General features: G+C 41.9%; 1 protein-coding gene across 2 annotated transcripts in view; it reads right to left on the bottom strand.

The window, feature by feature from the left end:
• The window catches only part of OXR1 (oxidation resistance 1), a 469,361-nt gene extending 461,978 nt beyond the window's left edge, over positions 1-7,383 (bottom strand). For both annotated transcript variants that reach the window (XM_015145857.3, XM_015145860.3), the window contains exon 1: positions 7,234-7,383. The gene's annotated coding sequence lies outside the window, so the exon portion shown is untranslated. The remainder of the gene's footprint in view (positions 1-7,233) is intronic.
• Between the last annotated feature and the right edge of the window lie 10,554 nt (positions 7,384-17,937).

The raw sequence follows: 17,937 nt of genomic DNA, 5'->3' as shown, positions 1-17,937 counted from the left end.
GTGCAACTAGTCACATGGTGTGAGCCCTGAATCAGGTCCCGCCTAGAGTCACACAGAGCCCCCGACTCCACTCACTCACACAGTCATTAATCATGTCTCTCTTTTTTTCCCTCAAGAAACTTGAGATCAGGCTTTTTGATTCCTGAGAGTAAAACAGTTGGAACTAATTCAAGCATAAATGATCACTTGCAAGGGCACAGCTGAAGTGTGGTGGAATTAGCAGAGTACAAGGACAAAGAGGGTGCCAGACATCATGCTAGCATCTTTCCTTGCTTATCTCACCGAATCATCACGGGAATTGATATGATTCTCAAAAAGTAGTAAGGTAGAAAGTAATCTGCCCAGTATTTTTGTAGTTAGTAACTGAGGAATAGAGATTTGAATAGAAACTTGTGTGGTGCTAAAGGGAATGTTCTTTCAAAGTTCCCATCTGTTCTGGTTTCCAACTTTAAGTCTTTCATTATTCCAATTGATCATATGCAGATCAGTCACCATAAATTACAAATAAGAATACATACATTATTTATTTTACAATGGACAACACACAGCAGGTTTTCAGATTTTTATTGAATCTGAAATGCTTCAATAAACCATATTAGCAACACCACTGAACTGGTATAAAAACATCTATTAACTTAAGAACAGACTTATCAACAAGGGCCAATCTTCAATTGTCTGATCATCAAAAAATACATCCTAGTTGAAAGACATTATGCATATGGTATTGTTTGGTTTTAGACATCTTTACCTAAAGCTCTATTTATGTTCATCCCAATTAGGAAAAAATAAAAAGGCGCTTAATCTTTTTGACAATTTAGGTCAATACGTGAATTGAACATAATTGAGACCCATCAGTTACCCTTTTTTTGGCTCTAGAAGACCCAGAATCTAACAACCGAAAGGAGAATTTCTTGAGCTAAATATAGGTTCTTGAGAATTTTTAAATAAATAAAAGAAACATGAATTTAACCAAGAAAATAAGCATGCTCATAAGAAGCAGAAGGTTTGGATGGAGATTTTGAAAACTGTAAACTAAGCTGAAATGATGCAGAGTGACTACTGACCTCGCGCAAATCACTTCATAATTATCTTCATTTTAAAGATGAGGAAATAAAGTTCCATAAAGTTAAGCTCATCTAAAGTCACAAGCTACTAAGCAGGAGTGCCAGGTTTGACTGCAAAGCTCTTGATCCTCCCTAAATGTCTGTGCCTCTTTCCTTGTAAATGGGTGGTTAGTATTCTGGCTCATCAGTCAGTCTTTTCCAAACACATCAGTTGATTGTCAAACCTGGTCAAAACACTGTTGCTCAAATCCAAATTGTGAAAATCAGGCTTCATAATCCAGAAGGCTGAGTTCAGTGTTTTGGTCAGTGGGGTCCCAGGCCAAGGTCAAGCAACATGCATGTAATTCTGTAAAACAGACTACAGCCTGCACCTTTTACTGTGCCCCCAATGACAAACAGCTTGTCTCTTTTACCTTCTTTAGGAGGATAGACAATTCTAAATCACAAAATTAGAAGGAACCGTATCAGCCATCTGAGCCCAGGATTCAGATTCCAAACGACATCACATAATGAATATTCCAGAGACAGAAGAGACACACTATTTATAAAGAAGGCTGAAAGCCTGGGAAAATGTTCCAGGCTATTTGTTTCTTAAGATGAATAAGCATTTGTAAACAAAAGTAAAACCTTCCACAAACAAGGTTGCCTTTTTCCTGCATTGCTATTACTTATCTTCAACAATTATAAGATAAAATGAAATTGCAAAAAAGATATTCTCTTTGCCGTGGCTACAGCATAAATTTCAAAATCTTGCTCTGTATGTGTGTGGTTGCTCCTGAATTCAGCAAGAGCAACATAGGGTGTTTGATAAAATTCTCACATGACCCTCCTTCCAGCTGGGACAATAATTGACATGCCAGAGTAAGCAGAAAGTTTGTTTTTAGGTAAAAGGAGCTGCCGTCTTATCAATATTTCCTTGTCCCCCAAATAAATATGGTTTCTCCAAATAGCACAGGTATTGCCTAGTACCCAAAATAACAAAAATGCTCAGGTCTGTAGTCTTTCTATTAATCTCCTCAAAATAGTGACATAGAATGCTCGGTCTTTGAAAGTGTGTGGTTAGAACCTTTGCTGAAAACACCATTAAAACAGAACTGATTTGAAATTCTGCTTCCTCTAACTACCAGTGCCAGCCAGCCCATTGTCTTCTACCACTGTGGCTATCAGAAGTGCAAAAGGGCACACATCCATTCAACAAGTATCTGCAGGGAAGGAAACCACCTCTCCTTGCTCAGATGTCAAAATCAATAACCATTTGCTAAGGAAAGGAAAAGAGAGACAAGAATTGATCCCTTTCACCTCAAATTTCTCATTCCCTCCTTGTCTAGGCTGTACAGAAATCCATGGAACTGTTTTCCCCTTAATGATTTCTTCTGCCTTCTGCATCTCACCAATTGTGTTCTGAAATCTTTTCAAGAATCAGAAAATATCTCTATAATTGCTCCAAATTCAATGAAAATGAATACCTATCTTATGTTTCTTTGTACAGATACACTTTGAGAGATATATCTGGGTATTGCAAGTGTAAGAGTCCCAGTGTCTAAAACAGAACCTGCTACTGTTGAGTTTACAAATGCTTATGGAATTTACAGATCTGATTATCATTGGTTCAAATCACATTTATTGGGTTTTCACATAGTAAAATGACAGCTGCATTCTATCAATACCAGCATTGCTTACACTGAAGTCATGTTTTCCCCAGTTCTTTCACTATTCCCTTGGGAAAGATGAAGTCTCTCTAATAGCAAGAATATGCAATTGAACAAACCAATTCAGTAAATATACAAGCAGAGAAACTGAGGTTGCCTTTGTGAAAAACAAAGGCTATCCCCACTGCCTTTTTCCAAGACAGGCACAAATCCTCATTCCACCTAGAAGCAGAAAAGAGCTGTTTGTGTTTGTACACACAGGAGAAAGGGCGGAGCGGGGTGGGGGGTTGCTGGGTTCCCCAGAGTCTTAGCAGGAGTATCAAGTCTGCTGCAACACAGACCCCTGAGGGACAGTAATAGGTAAGGGTGAATGGAATGGTTATTAGAACAAGAAAGGAAGTAAGCAACCCAAATGATGATACCTTCAGAATGAATTCTGAAACAAACCAATAACGAAAATGGGTGGAATGGTGGGACGGAAGAGGAGGTAGAAACAATGACCAAATTTTAGTTTCACTAGGCCTCATTGTGCTAATGACAAGGCTTTTACCTAATAAGTGCTCTGAGTTCCTGCATGCAGGGGATATTAGAACAGTATCTTATTACATTTATGAGTGTAAGGTATTGTTCCTCCTTTCTAGTCAATGCATTGTGCTCCAGAATCAAAAGGCTTGATGCTTCTCAATACACTCCATGCTGTCGATTTCAAATGGAAATTAAATACAGTATGAGAAAATTATACGACATTCTTACCTTTCTATGCAGATACCTATAAACACTAAGGTTTCCTTTTGGAATTTGTTGGGGGCTTCAAATTAATATTTGCCTAACATTTTTCTCTGATTGTTTAATCCCTCACTTGATAAAGAACTTACAAGTTATAATTTTAACTAAATTCATTTTAATTAAAAAATAAGATTCTCTCTTTTAAAAAGCAATTACCAAACAAGTTCAGTGAAATTAGTACAGCAGAATATTTTTGATTTGGTTTTATCAAACAATGTTTACTTAGTTCTTATGCACACATGCATATAATTCACCTTTTAGACATTCTCAATATGTCTTAGGGTTTTTTGTTTTTTGTTTTTTAAAGGCTGAAAAACAGTTCTGCCAAAAGGAAGCCTCTTTAATTTCCTTAAAACAAGTGTTTTTGAACGTGGGACCATTTTGCAAAGAAAGTCTCTTATAAACTACTCTTGATTTTCGAGATGGACTTCCAATAGGAATATTTGAAAGTATCCTAAAAGGGGTTGCTTTTAATGTTAAGCACATCTTGTTGAAAATCAGGTTTCTCAAATTAAGCATTACTGACATTTGGGCTGGATAACTGCAGGAGGCTGTCCAGTTTATTGTAGAATGTTCGCAGCATCCCCGGCCTGGCCCACAAGACACCAGCGGTACCTCTCCCCCAAAGTTGTGACAACCAAAAATGTCTCCAGATATTGCCAGTATCCCCTAGGGGGCAAAACTGCCCCCAGTGGAGAATCACTGCTCTAAGCCTATCAATAAGACCTATCCCTAAAGTGAGAGAAAGTTATTTCTCTTTTTCCACTTTGACTGACATCTCTGTTTCTCATTTTGCCTCCTCAAGCCATTTCACCACCTTTACTTTCTTCTTCTTCCTCTTCTTTTTTTTTTCTTTGTAATGACTTTACCTTAGTGCAACAAAGATTCCATTGCCTATTTTCTAAAGCTTACCAGGATTTAGGGAACAATCCTCCAGAAAAAAAGTGCCCAGTTAGGCTTCCACTTAAGGACTAGGAACCAGCCCAAGGGTACAATCCTTTGTGTTTCAAATGCAGGAGGTGGGGAGTAAAAGATTCTCTCATCTCACATTAAATTTAGCATTCTATAATGAAGCCTTTTCCTGCACACACTCATAAGATCTACCCGGACCTACTCTCTGCTTTTATATGACACCCTAATCAATTTGGCCGATTTTCCCTCTTCAGTGACCCCCAAACAAAACAATACAGGCAGACATATCAGACGATGTTTTATTTGAACAGCAATCTGTGCAGAACAGAATTAATGGCTGAAATGATCATTTATTTTACCTTCACATGATTTATACAAATAACTGAAAAAAATCATAGCCATAAAAGCCAATAATGACAGAAGTCTTTTTATTCAAATTTCCCACCTTACAGATGTCCAGAATAATCAACATATTTCAAAGGGTATATTTCAAAAACATACCCTAGCAACTCAGCTAGCCACTGTCACATGGAATAAGAGGACACGCCCTGGCCATTAGAACCGTGCTGTCCTCGCTCTTGTGTCCCTCCATGGGACAGACATCACCTTTTAAGACAACCGTGCCACTGTCTCCAACAGTTTTCCACAGAGTTCTTGTTTCTCCTCATCTGAATCTTCTCTGTGCAATTTGGTGTCCTGAACTATTTCTGATGGTTGCACACAAGATCTCAGGGACTGGATATTTTAGTTATGAGACCAGCCCTCTTAGATAGCAGAGAGTAGGTACAGTGCTTGCTCTCCCTTCTTTTCATCCTTCCAGAGTTGCCTTCATCTTCATTTCCTGCATCTGGTAAAGTCTCTCTGAAAATGCGAAACCGATGGCAGAACATGGCAAGCTGGATGGAGAAGCCGACAACCCCTCCCCCACTCTCACCCCCCAACGCCGGGCCTGGCCGGGCAGGTCCTGTTTCGGATCCTGCACACTGTGGAAGCTTCTTGCTTCCCTGTTTTGGTGGGTGAAATCTTTGCTGTTCAAAAAGGCGTTTTTGCATAGCGATTTTAGGACGTGTTTATTCTAGTAACCTAGTGTTTTCTTTTTTCACTATATTTACATGTCGGGAACTCCAGGGAGGCCCCCGCCAGAGATTCCCTTAAATGCTGGTCTCTGTTCCTGCTTCTCCGCCCCGCTGGCCTTTTGGAGGCATCGTGCTTCCCTGTCCGCGGGCAACAATCACAGCATCACCTGCAAGGGGCAGCAGAGTGAACCGCGGACCCCCGGAGTGACGCCTTGGAGATGAACCCTTTGGATTTGGGAACCCCTCTGACGGCCGGGACTCCCAGGATTCCCTTCCATAGAGGGAGTCCACGGTGGTCGCAGCCGGCGGCTGAGTCCTCCTTAGAGTGCCGAATCAGAGAAGACTCGCATCAGGTTTGGGATGTAAGGGGAGAGGGAGAGGTTAGAGAGAAGCATCATTGGATAAGCAAAGAATGCTACTCTGGGAAAAGGAGGCAGAAAAGACGTAGGGAAGCATGTTCCCCTTAATCCCTTCCCCGTGCCGCCCGTGGATCCCTGGATCTTCTTATCATGGAGACAGGCTGCAGCCACACACGCGACCCCGGGCCGGAAACATGCACACGCGCGCGCACACACGCGCACACACGCACACACACGCCCCGCCGCGAGTTGCACGCTGCAGACTTCTGCCTGACTTCCTGGCCAAAAACACCGCACCTTTGGGGCCAGACCATGAATTCCTGTGGCCTAGAACTGACACCACTCCCCCTACCCCACCCTACTCCTGCAACACACACATTCAGACCCTACACTGCACCCTGAGCGTGCCAGGAACCACTTAAGGGAAGCCTGAGCAGCTCCCCGCTGTAAACGACTACCTTCCCCACTGCCTGATGTCTATTTAAATCTCCTACAAGCTCGCCTACAGCGAGCCGAGGTGCATCGAAGCCAGGTAGTAGACGGAGGAGGAGCCCGGGGTGAAAGTGAACCTCAGAGAACAGTACTAAATCACTATTCAAGGGGCGGCACGGGGAAGCCTCCAACCCTCTCCCGAACCTTTCAGGCCCTACCAGCAGCCCAGTTCCAACGCCCGATCCTGCACAGCTCCCTTCCTCTTCACCCGAATCCCTCAGCGATTTTCCAGCCGGCCCTTCCAGGCCACTTTCTACATCCATCCTCTCCCCAGCCAGTTCCCAACATGTGGCCTCGAGTACTCTAGCCGGAGACAGAGTCCAGGCTGACTCCATCATAATGTGCCCCCTAACCTTGTACTGACTGCCCAAATTATCCGAGTCCTCCGGAGCCCACTGTCCCTTTCACCGGCGTCCTTTGCTCTCGTTCAAATCCGCTTTCCACGCGCCCCACTTTACACGCATCCTCCTGCCGCTCTGGTCAAGACACGTTTGCCCTCCACTCTGCGCCCCCAACAGTGTACTCTCACGCTGCTCCCACCCTATCCCCCGGTGACACCCCCACTTTCCTTCTGCGGCTGTCCCCTGGCCGGGCTCCCGCGCCCCAAGTCCAGCCTCCCCGCCCGGTTCCCTCCCTCGCCGCACGGTCTTTCCTTCTTCCCAAGTCTGCCCTCTGGGCCCCCGCTGGAGCTAGTTCTGCCCTCCTGCTCTGCCCGTCGTCCCCGCTCGAGCATCCCAATGGCCACCAGGTTTCAAAGTGGCTCGGACAGGCACCAGACACAGGGGACAGAGGCCAGCCGGCTCTCCCGGGCGCCAGCCGCGCCTCCCGCTATCCCTCCTGGACTCCCCCGGGCTCCAAGACCTCGCCCCACCGCCCAGCAGCCTCACAAACTTACTTGCGGGTCGCCAGGAGGGGGCTGCGGTGAGCGGCGGCGGGCCCAGCGGCGGCGAGTGCGCCCCTCTCGGCGGGGCTGGGCGGCGCGGCGCCGGCGCTGCGCTCCTGCGGCCGCGAGGTGAATGGGCTCAGCCTGACGCAGCCCAGCTCTGCCCCCGCTGCCGCCGGCGCCGTCGAGCGCTTGCAGACATGCTCAGTTTCCGGACCTGCCCGCGTGGAAGCTACCAAGAGCCGGCAGCGGCGGGGGAGACCGAGAGGAGCCGCGGGGAGCCGCGAGCCGGAGGCTACCACGCCGGGGGCGGGGGGAGCCACGCACCGCTAAAAATAGCTCCTGCGGAAGCCGCGAGGACTTAGCGCGCACCCCTCCGCGAGCGCGGCTCCTCTGACTCCGGTTGGGGCTTTTGCACTCGCTACCGCGGCGGGGACCGGAGCTCGGATCCCCGCCCGGGTGGAGAGGCGCCTCTGGTGCTGGCGCCCACTAGAATAGCCTGGACTAAGCCAGAGCTGCCCCGATTTCGGGGTCCCGCCTATCGGGCAGCTCTAATACTAGGTTCTCCCTAGAGAAGCAGAGGAAAGTTTTGTTAAAGCGATAAAAAAAGCTTCTGCGTTACAAGGAAATTTGTTCAGATTTATGGAGGAAAAAAATGTTTTTCAGATGCTTTGGTTGCTGGGAAAAACAAGGAGAAAAGGAAGGCGAAGTCCGACAGCCTAGAGAGGGACCCAAGGCCGCTTGGAGCGGGCTGAAGGGGGCTCTGCAAAGAGCTTCTAAAATTCAGAATTCTTTGCAAGGCGTTTGTGACTTCTCATTCCGTCGTATTTTGCATAATTCGTTGACACCCAACCCTGACCTTGGAGATTTTCTTGTTCCTGTTACCTGAACTGTAATTTACTTTCTCTACATGCTGCCTTCACTCCTTCCCCCTACAACCCGGTTTTAAATTGCAAAACGAAAAGGGCGCAAACTCTGGGTGGGTAGATTCCCAGACCTGAACTGGAACCTGGCTGGTCTGTAACCTTGAGGAAAAGAGTTGGTCCTGTTGCCGAGTTCGGAATGTATCCCAGATCTCCTGTGCATCCAGCAAACACTTTCAGCGTAGGAGCCTTTCAGCCACCTCACCTGCAGATTAGCTATTTCCCGCTATTAGTGTTCACTATATTCTACCTTAATTTCTGATCATTTATTATTTTTTAAAATTCTGTCCTTTAAAGTGAGAGGTACAAATATTTCCTGGGTCAAATTTCAGTCTCGTTTCACTCACCTCTCACAGCCACCAAATGAGAGAATCATTATTATTCCCATTTGACAGACAGGGATGTTGAAATTTAACGACAGGTGCTTATCTCTTGCCTGGAGTAAAGAGTCGTGAACCTAGGGTCGGCCAGACTAGAAACTTTCATGGTTTCCGCATAACCTATTTCCCTGAATCAATAGCTTTACCTGAGATAAGGGCTCAAGAAAATTAGATACTAGTTCTCAGTGGCGTGGCGTGTCAACAATAAGCCGATTGATAAGCCGATTGCGGGTTTTGTTCCCCATTATTTTCCCCTAATTTCTTTACGAGCATTCGCAGCTTAAATTTTCTGTTATGTTGAAAGTGATAACGTTTCATTTTTATTCAATCAGAAAGAATTTACTGAGAATCTTCGACAAACAATGTACAGACTAGGTATGTATTTTAAATTTAGTTCAGACTCTGTGATAAAGCTACTTTGTTTTGGCAGTATTATAAATTAGTCAGACTTTGCTAACCCTACTAAACAATGTACATGTGTTTTTTCATAGAACTGTAGTGGAATTTGTCTATTTGAGTCAAAATGTCCTCTCTCCTAAGATATCTGCGCCCTTACATCCCCACTTGCAATTTAGTGCCATGTGCACCCCAAAATAAGTAATCAATTAAGGTTTGATCTTTTACTTTTTTACTGAAGCTGCAAATGTCATCCGCAGGACCAGGGCCACTTTATAGTGACAACATCACGTTTCTAATTTTCCATAGGTGATTCATTGGGAGATCAAAATGTGAATTTCCTTAGAGTATCAACACAACTCATTCATTTCTATCAGTGGTGAAAGAAGGTGAAAAATAAACTTTATTTTCATCCTGGTTGCTTTCATTCTTCCTCCTTCAGTAATTATTCTTAAGGTGATATGACGCTCTGAGCATCTTCATGCTACAGCATGCACACTACCCATACTCATGCAACAGGGAAGATCTTGATTTCAAAGTCTCTTTAGTGTCCTATGGAAAAGTGTAGCTCAAAAACGTACTGCATTCAGTGCTCTCAGTAACAAGTGACAGGAACGCAATTCTAACTTGGGCAGAGAAAATGCATCAGCCCATGTAACTCAGAAGTCAAGAAATAGCAGGGCTTGTCCTGGGCTTAACAACATCAGGAAGAATATGATTTTCTCTTTCTCTAACTTGCTTTCAGCATTGCTTCCTGTGCTGGTTTAATTCCCCTCACATTATGTCCATAGTGCCAGCCCTACACAGTTGACGAATTTTGTAACCTTACAAAGAAATCGAGTCTCTTTTTCTGCTGAGCAGATCAGTCTTTGAAGGTATACTCTTATTGGCTGTCCTGGCTCACACAATCAAACACCTGCATCCTCTTGGGGATGAAAGATTCTCAAAAGGGAAAAAATGTATTTGGTTAGCAAAAGAAGGAATAGGGGATGTTTGCAAGATAGAAATAATGGATATCCAGTAAACTCGTAGACTAGCCTGTTTCCCCATGGACAAAAAAGGGCAGCAAGTGTGTTGGGAGGTCTGTTGGTTTCAGTTATTCAGAAATGAGCAAGATAATAGTAATGCTTTGAAGTGAACTTTTCCCATCTCTTTTTAGCCTCAGTTGCTTTGATTTGCCTGCCTAAGGGTAACAGAGAGTCCCCTCTTTGTTGCCTTTTCATCTTTATTTCAGGGCTCTGGTTATTTCCAAGGTGGTGCCACTCATGAAAGACGGCTAATGAGCTACCCAGCCAACTGACGCTTTCAGTCCCCAATCTGTCTCTGCAGGAAAAGGATATTTTCCATATTATTAAAGCCCTTTTTTTTCTGTTTTGATTTAATGTACTTGATCATTATGTAAACCATTTGATAATAAAAAGTGGGGTTTTTCCATTATGCCTCAAAACATGAACAGATAGGGGGAAACGCTGCTGTCCTTATAGTTTTGTATTATTTCTTATGCTAGAATTATTTAAATAATTGGCTGTCTTTTCTTTTCTCTCTACTTATCTTATGTAATTTGTTTGTTACCTCCTTTAATATTTGTTATTCTGGGAATAAATCAATGTAATCCATGAGTCACCTAATTTAAACTGCATTCTATAGTTATGTTAAACTTATCAAATCCAGGATCTTTTCCTTGACCTTCTTCTCATGACTTTGTACATTGTCTTCTAGGAACTCCTCCCTTAGCTCTGTCACACCACAGCACACATCTTTTTGTTTTTTCTGTCTCTGAAACGGACTCTCACTCTGTTGCCCAGGCTGAAGTGCAGTGGCACTATCTCGGCTCATTGCAACCTCCGCCTCCAGGATTCCAGTGATTCTCCTGTCTCAGCCTCCCACAGACCACATCTTAACCTACACCTCAGATTATTCCTCTTCTCCTAGTTCTCTTGTAGCTCTTTGTCCCTCTCTACACCACTCTGCCTTTTTGTTTTAGTTATCTACATACATGCTTCTCCTCCCCCACTAAACAGCAAGTTTCTGGAGGACTGGGACAATGGCAAATTTATATTTGTGTGTATTTTATCTTCATGGATGCTCAAATAGGTGCTTGCTGATGCATTGAGGGATTATAGGAACAGGAGGTGAATACTTAAGTCTGAAACAGGGGGATGCATGAGTTGGGCACTAAGTCATCTGCTTTTAGGGAGTCAAGGAAAGATGGAGAGGGCTGATGCTGGAAGTAGGCTGACATGCAATATACACTACTTCTTTCACCATTTTGTGTAGGGATACTTCTGTATAGTCCCTTCTTTTTTCCTTTACTTTCTCTTACTTTGAATTCCTTCACTAAGATCTATGCTACACTGCCAAGCATCTGGTATACTTCCAGGTATTGGCACTGCCCACTGAGCATATTCTCCTTGCATTGCACAGAGACAAACCATTTTAGAGACTTGGACACTAGCCTGTCTTTCTATTGTACCTCTTTCATACCAAAATTGCTTTTAGAAAATCAGAACCAAGGTAGAAATGTGAAACAATCTATAAATGAGTTTTTTAAGAGAAAAGGAAATATCAGGACAGCTTCATTAAAGAGCTATTAAAAGTTTGTCTTCTTGATAGCTATATTCCCATTATTAAAAAAATTAAATTTGGAGAACTAAATAGGAGTAGTTCAAAGTCACTTATGCCCAAATTATTTTTTCATTTCATGACTGTAGATAAATGTCACAACAGATACATTAATGATATGTACTAAAGATATAAATGCACACTTCTCCCCTCTCTCTGCACTTTAAGGCTAAAACAATTCTAGGTAATAGTCATGGGACGTTAAGGATCACATAGTATTTGTGAATCAAAGATGCTTCTTGACTAAAAGACTTAGCTCTGATGGCCCTTTCCTCAGGAAAGAAGAATGTGGATAATTATGTACTTCAAATACCAGACCGCTTTTTTCTTGCCTCTGAATTTAACGCAAACATGGCTTAGTTCTTGCAGAAGCAGCAAGATCCTGATAAAGCTACAACTCGTTTCACTTCTCTTTGAATCCAATGCTACAATAGCAGGTATGTTTAAGGTGCGATCTCAAATTCTCAAATATAACTAAGAAATCTGTGACCATTAGTTTATTTCCACAATGTTTATAATGTAATGAATTCAAAATACTACTCTGCATCAATTAATATTAATAATAATATTCAACATCTATTGGTACTGCTATGTGTCTCTTTCTGTGGTAGGCACTCCCTTCGCATACTACTTATTTAATTCTCATAGCAATCCAATGAGGTATACAGTATTGTAGCCTATTTTTGGTTGGACATATAGAAATTCAATCTAAACTGGCGTAGGCGAAAAGGGAAATTTTCTGGCACAATAGTAGTGTGGAATATAATCTCCAGAAGACGGGGAGCTTCTCTGAGCCTCAGGAGGTGGAAATGCCATCACAATTCTGTCCGTATCTCATTAACTGGTTTATTTTTCCACCTTGCAGACAGGCTTTTTTTCACAGCCTGTATAGTCCTTGGATCCCTTCATTAAATAAGGACAGAATCTATTCATTTTGCTTTGGTTTAGAAGTTTCCAAAGAACTCAGTGGCTTTCTTCCAAAGAATATAGAAAAGGAAGAATAGCAACTTTAGAGTGGAGAATGCTGGCTGAAACTTTCTTAACCAGTGATGTCATGTGACTATCATTTACTGTCTAATATGATGTAATGACAAAGGCTCCTCATGTCTGTGGATTTCTTTCCAAAAACCTGCAACTCCAGTTGAATCATGAGAAAATATCAGACAAACCCAAATCGAAAGACAATCTACAAAATGCCTGACCAGTACTCCTTAAAACTGGCAAAGTCATAAAAAACAAAAATGAAGAAACTATTGTATACCAAAAGAGACCAAAAAGACACAACAGCTAAATCCACTGTGGTATCTTGAGTTGTATCCTGGAACAGAAAGAGGGCATTAATGAAAATAATCGGTGAAATATGGAGTTCAATTAATAGTAATGTAACAATGTTAATGTTAATAGTAATTAACCAATGTTAATGTTTTGACAAATCTAAGATGTTAACCATAGGGCAAATTGGGTGAAGGATTACAGGAACTCTGTGTATTATTACTACAACTTTTCTAAAAACATAAAATTATTCTAAAATTTAAAAATGTACATTTTAAAAATACAGAGGAAAAGAAATCCCTGGAAAAACATGATCCAAGAAGCTTGGGTTAGGTGCCCATCTAGGACAGATTTACTGAATAGCAGGCAAGTGCATCCAGCAGAAAAATGTCCCCTGGGGTCCGGACATGGTATTCCAGCCATTCCCAGGGAAGGAGAGTGGGCAAGAGGGATGGAAAAATATAGTTATGAAGCAGGCAGGATTGCAGCTGGTGAGTAATGTAGATGAAAAAGCTGAAGGTCAAAGAACTAAGTACTGTATTTCATCAATCTAAGATAAAATAATCCACGTTAACCTTCATAAAATTGGGATGTATCTTTTCTTTTTTGGTGATTTTTCAACAATGTTGTAGATTTAACAAAATATGGGTAATTTTCTTAAACACAGTAAAGTATAAGACCCAGGATTCCAACACAGGTTCTTAGTTTAACTGTCATTCTTTTCAAGTTTTCCTCGATATTGACCACACTGTCATAGAAAACAAATGTTGATTATGTAGACAAAACTGCAAGAACAAAAGTAGAGTTGAAACCATGACAAATTTGATCTAAGAATTTATTAATCTGATAAAGTTATCAAGACACTATACATATCTAGAGACACCAAATTAGATAGAACTCTGTGAAATTAGGATACTTGAGGACCAAGATGTAGGTTATTTGACATGTAATATATAAGATAAGTTATAACACTCCATTTTAGAAATTTTAAGTTGACATTTCAGTTCAAGTAGCTAGAAAGAAGCTAGATATATTTTTAAAATAACTTTTCTTAGCCCTATACCTCATTAGTTTAATAAGATACTTATGAAACCAGGTAACGTGGCATTTGTGTTACATTCCTTTAGTACATAATAACGTACTATTAAGAAAACAACTGAAGACAATGAGGCAGAACCTCTACCAATTCCACTTTTTAATTCATTATCATTTATTGTACACCTGTTATTAGCCATATACCCTAGTGATATGTATTTTTAAAAAGGTAGATAAACTTGGTTCCTGCTTTCATGAAACATGGGTTTCAGCATAAAAGAAAGAGGTTTCAGAGTATAATTACAAGTGAGGTAAGAATTTTAAAACTGTAGAAGTTTTGGGAGCATATAGCCAGGGAATTTAATGTAGTCCAGAAGGACGGAAATGGCCTAAGGAAGTGATACTTAAGCTGATACTTTTAATAAAATAAGTACGGACATTTATTGAGCACTTGCTTTGTGCCAGGCACTAACTTCAGTGCTTTACCCAACGTGACAGATACAGTCCAGATGGCTAGCTCATCATATATTCAGACCTCTTTCTAGAGGTTTTATTGTAGGCATAAGTTGAATGGCTAAAAGTCCACCTTTCTCAAACATCCTTGTAGCTGGAGCCCCAGGTATAATTTAGTAGATTCTACCAGTTTGAAGTTTTTGGCTAGCATACTATCTCAAAACTCTGCTGACATTTACATGTCTGCAGAAACACTTTTGTCTGATTGCTTTACCTATAGCTACCTCATCTGAGGTAGTTGCCTTGAAAGATTGTGTGTATTTTCCATTCATTCACTTCTACCAATTTTCTTGGCCTCTAAGCCTATAGCATGAGTAAAATTTCAGCAGCCCAAGGAGGTTGGGGAGCAGGGGGAAGTTACAAAGTCAACCCAAAGGAAATTCTGCGTGCTTACAGAATAGCAATATTTATCTGTTTTTAAATTATATTTGCATGAAGCAGGAGATTATGTGTTTGTGAATGGATTCGAGTTTGCTAAACCAAGGAAGAAAGAGGAACATAATTTATTAATGTGGGGTCACTCATCAGAGAGTCTGTCTTTAATGTGCTAGCAGTTGGAAAAGGTTCTAACAATTTGTCCACTTGGTTAACTTAATCCTGGTCTTAATGTAAATGTAAAATACACAGTGAACTGTGATAAATGAAGATGTTAAAAATTCCTAGCCGTGATATAACAGGGATCTAAGAAGGTATGGAGATGGGGATGTTGGAGTGACATTATCCAGGATGATTGGCTCGACAACTCCCTGTTGGTCTCTGGGAAGGCCCAGAAGACCTTGCTTTCACCAAAACACCAAGTGCTGCATTGACTTCCCTCTTTTGCCAAGAATAAAGGTGGGAGATACTGATATTAAAGTGGTTTCTAGGATTTGATGTAAATGAAAGACTACTAGGGTGGAAGAGGCCAGGGAGCAGTTTACTCACCAGAATCAAGGTGGATGTGATTACCATGATATCATTATAGATTATCATTATATCATTATCAATCTATTTATTTTATTTATTTGATAAGGCTCTAATCAGAAAGGTGTGACTCACCTATAAAATACCATAGGGTCCTTAGGTCCTTAGGTTGGAAAAATCTGAGTGTTACTCTCAGGTCCTGCTTAATCTATATAACTGAGATAGCTTTAGTTTTAGTGAATATACACCTGACTTAAACCATCAAAACAGAGAATCATGACTCTTCATCTAGATTCCAGACCTGGATTAAAATGGTGAAGAGGAGGCAGGACTCGCTTGCAGCTCCCTCTCGAGTGCACAGGGCAGCATGTGGATTCTCACATTGTGAACTTTTGCTCCAAGTACTACCCCAGGAACATACCAGGGAAGCTGAGAGAATCCACAGGCACTTTGAAGGAACTGGATCACTGCTGCAGGCTCCCCGAGATGCTGAAAAACTATGACTCTGCTTGCATTATCGATGGGGAGGCTCATGGTCTGGGGCAAGTTCTAAGCCCTGGTCCTGGCTGCCTGGAAATACACTTGGTGCTGTTGCCGCAGGGGGTACGGTGGGAGTGAGACTGGCCTTTAGGACTACCAGCTCCGTGGGAGTGGGGTGAGGCCTATGACTGCCAACTTTCCCACACTTCCCTGGTGACTTTTATGACTCAACAGAGGCAGCCATAATCCCGCCAGGAATATAACTCCATTGGGCTGGGAACCATACCACCATCCCCCACAGCAGCTGCAACAAGCCCCGCCCAAGGAAAAGCTGAGCTCAGACATGCTTATCCCCGTCCCCACCTGGTGGTATTTCTCTACTCACCCTGGTAGCCAAAGACAAAAGTTATAATCCTTTGGGAGCTCTATGGCCCTGCCTACAACCTGAGAAACCTGAATACTTAACCAGGTTTTCCTAGGGCAAGTTTGCATCCTTCCTATAGGACTGCAGTTGATGGTGTCTGGAAAGTGCCACCTCCTGACTGGAAGCCAACCAACATAAAACCAGTGCTCCAAACAAAAACAAAAAAGGACCTTCGCAGAGTCCACTGCTCTCCTCTGCTACCTCCACCAGAGCACATGCTGGTATCCACAGCTGCAAGACTGGAAGATAGATCACATCACAGAACTCTTTGCAGACACTCCCCAGTACCAGCCTGGAGCCTGGCAGCTCCACTGGGTGGCTAGACCCAGAAGAGCAAAACCAAACACTATAATTTGGCTCCCAGGAAGCCAATTAAAAAACAAACCCAACCCAATTATAAACCACAGCAAGGGAGCACTCCATGGGACAAAAGAATGTGAACAGCAGCCATTGAATCCCAGATCTCCCCCCATCGTAGTCTACCCAAATGAGAAGAAACCAGAAAAGCAATTCTGGTGATACGAGAAAACAAGGTTCTTTAACACCCCTCAAAGGCCATACCAGCTCTCCAACAATGGATCTAAACCAAGATGAAATCTGAATTGCCAGATAAAAAATTCAAGGTCAACTAATAAGCTAATCAAGTAGGCACAAGAGAAGGTGAAGTCCAACTTAAATAAATTAAAAACATGATACAAGATATGAGAGGAAAACTCCTCAGTGAAATAGATAGTATAAATAAAAAACAATCACAACTTCTGGAAGTTGAGGACAAACACACTTGTAGAAATGCAAAATACACTGGAAAGTCTCAGGAATAGACTCAAACAAGCAGAAGAAAGAACTTCAGAGCTTGAAGACAAGGCTTTCAAATTAACCTAATCCATTAAAGACAAGAAAAGAAATTTTTTTTTAATGGACAAAGCCTCCAAGAAGTATGGGACTATGTTAAACATCCAAACCTAAGAATTATTGGTGTTCCTTGGGAAGAAGAGAAATCTAAAGTTTGGAAAACATATTTGAGGGAATAATCGAGGAAAACCTACCTGAGCTGGCTACAGATCTAGACATGCAAATACAAGAAGCACAAAGAACACCTGAGAAAATCATTGCAAAAAGGTCATTGCCTAGGCACATAGTCATCAGGCTACCCAAAGTCAAGATGAAAGAAAGAGTCTTATGAGTTGTGAGCAGAAGCATCAGGTAAATTATAAAGGAAAACCTATCAGATTAACAGCAGATTTCTCAGTGAAACCTTACAAGCTAAAAGGGATTGGGGTCCTATTTTTAGCCTCTCTAAACAATTTTCAGCCAAGAATTTTGTATGCAGCAAAACTAAGCTTCATTAATGGAGGAAAGATACAGTCCTTGCTAGACAAACAAATGCTGAGAGATTTTGCCACTACCAAGCCAGCACTACAAAAACTGCTAAAAGGCCTCTAAATCTTGAAATAAATCTTCAAATACACCAAAATAGAACCTCCTTAAAGCGCAACTCTCATAGAACCTATATAACAATAACACAATGAAAAGAAAAAAAACAAGTTATTCAGGCAACAAATAGCACAGTGACTAGAATAGTACCTCATATCTCAATACTAACATTTAATGTAAATGGTCTAAATGCTCCACTTAAAAGATATGGAAGGCAGAATTCACCAGCCAAGTTTCTGCTGTCTTCAGGAGACTCATCTAACACATAAGGACTCACAAAAACTTAAGGTAAAGGGGTGGAAAAAGATATTCCATGCAAATGGACACCAAGAGT

Source organism: Macaca mulatta, chromosome 8 (genome assembly GCF_049350105.2).
Source record: "Macaca mulatta isolate MMU2019108-1 chromosome 8, T2T-MMU8v2.0, whole genome shotgun sequence".
In the NCBI taxonomy this organism is placed as follows: Eukaryota; Metazoa; Chordata; class Mammalia; order Primates; family Cercopithecidae; genus Macaca; species Macaca mulatta.
This window is presented reverse-complemented; position numbering and strand designations above follow the sequence as displayed.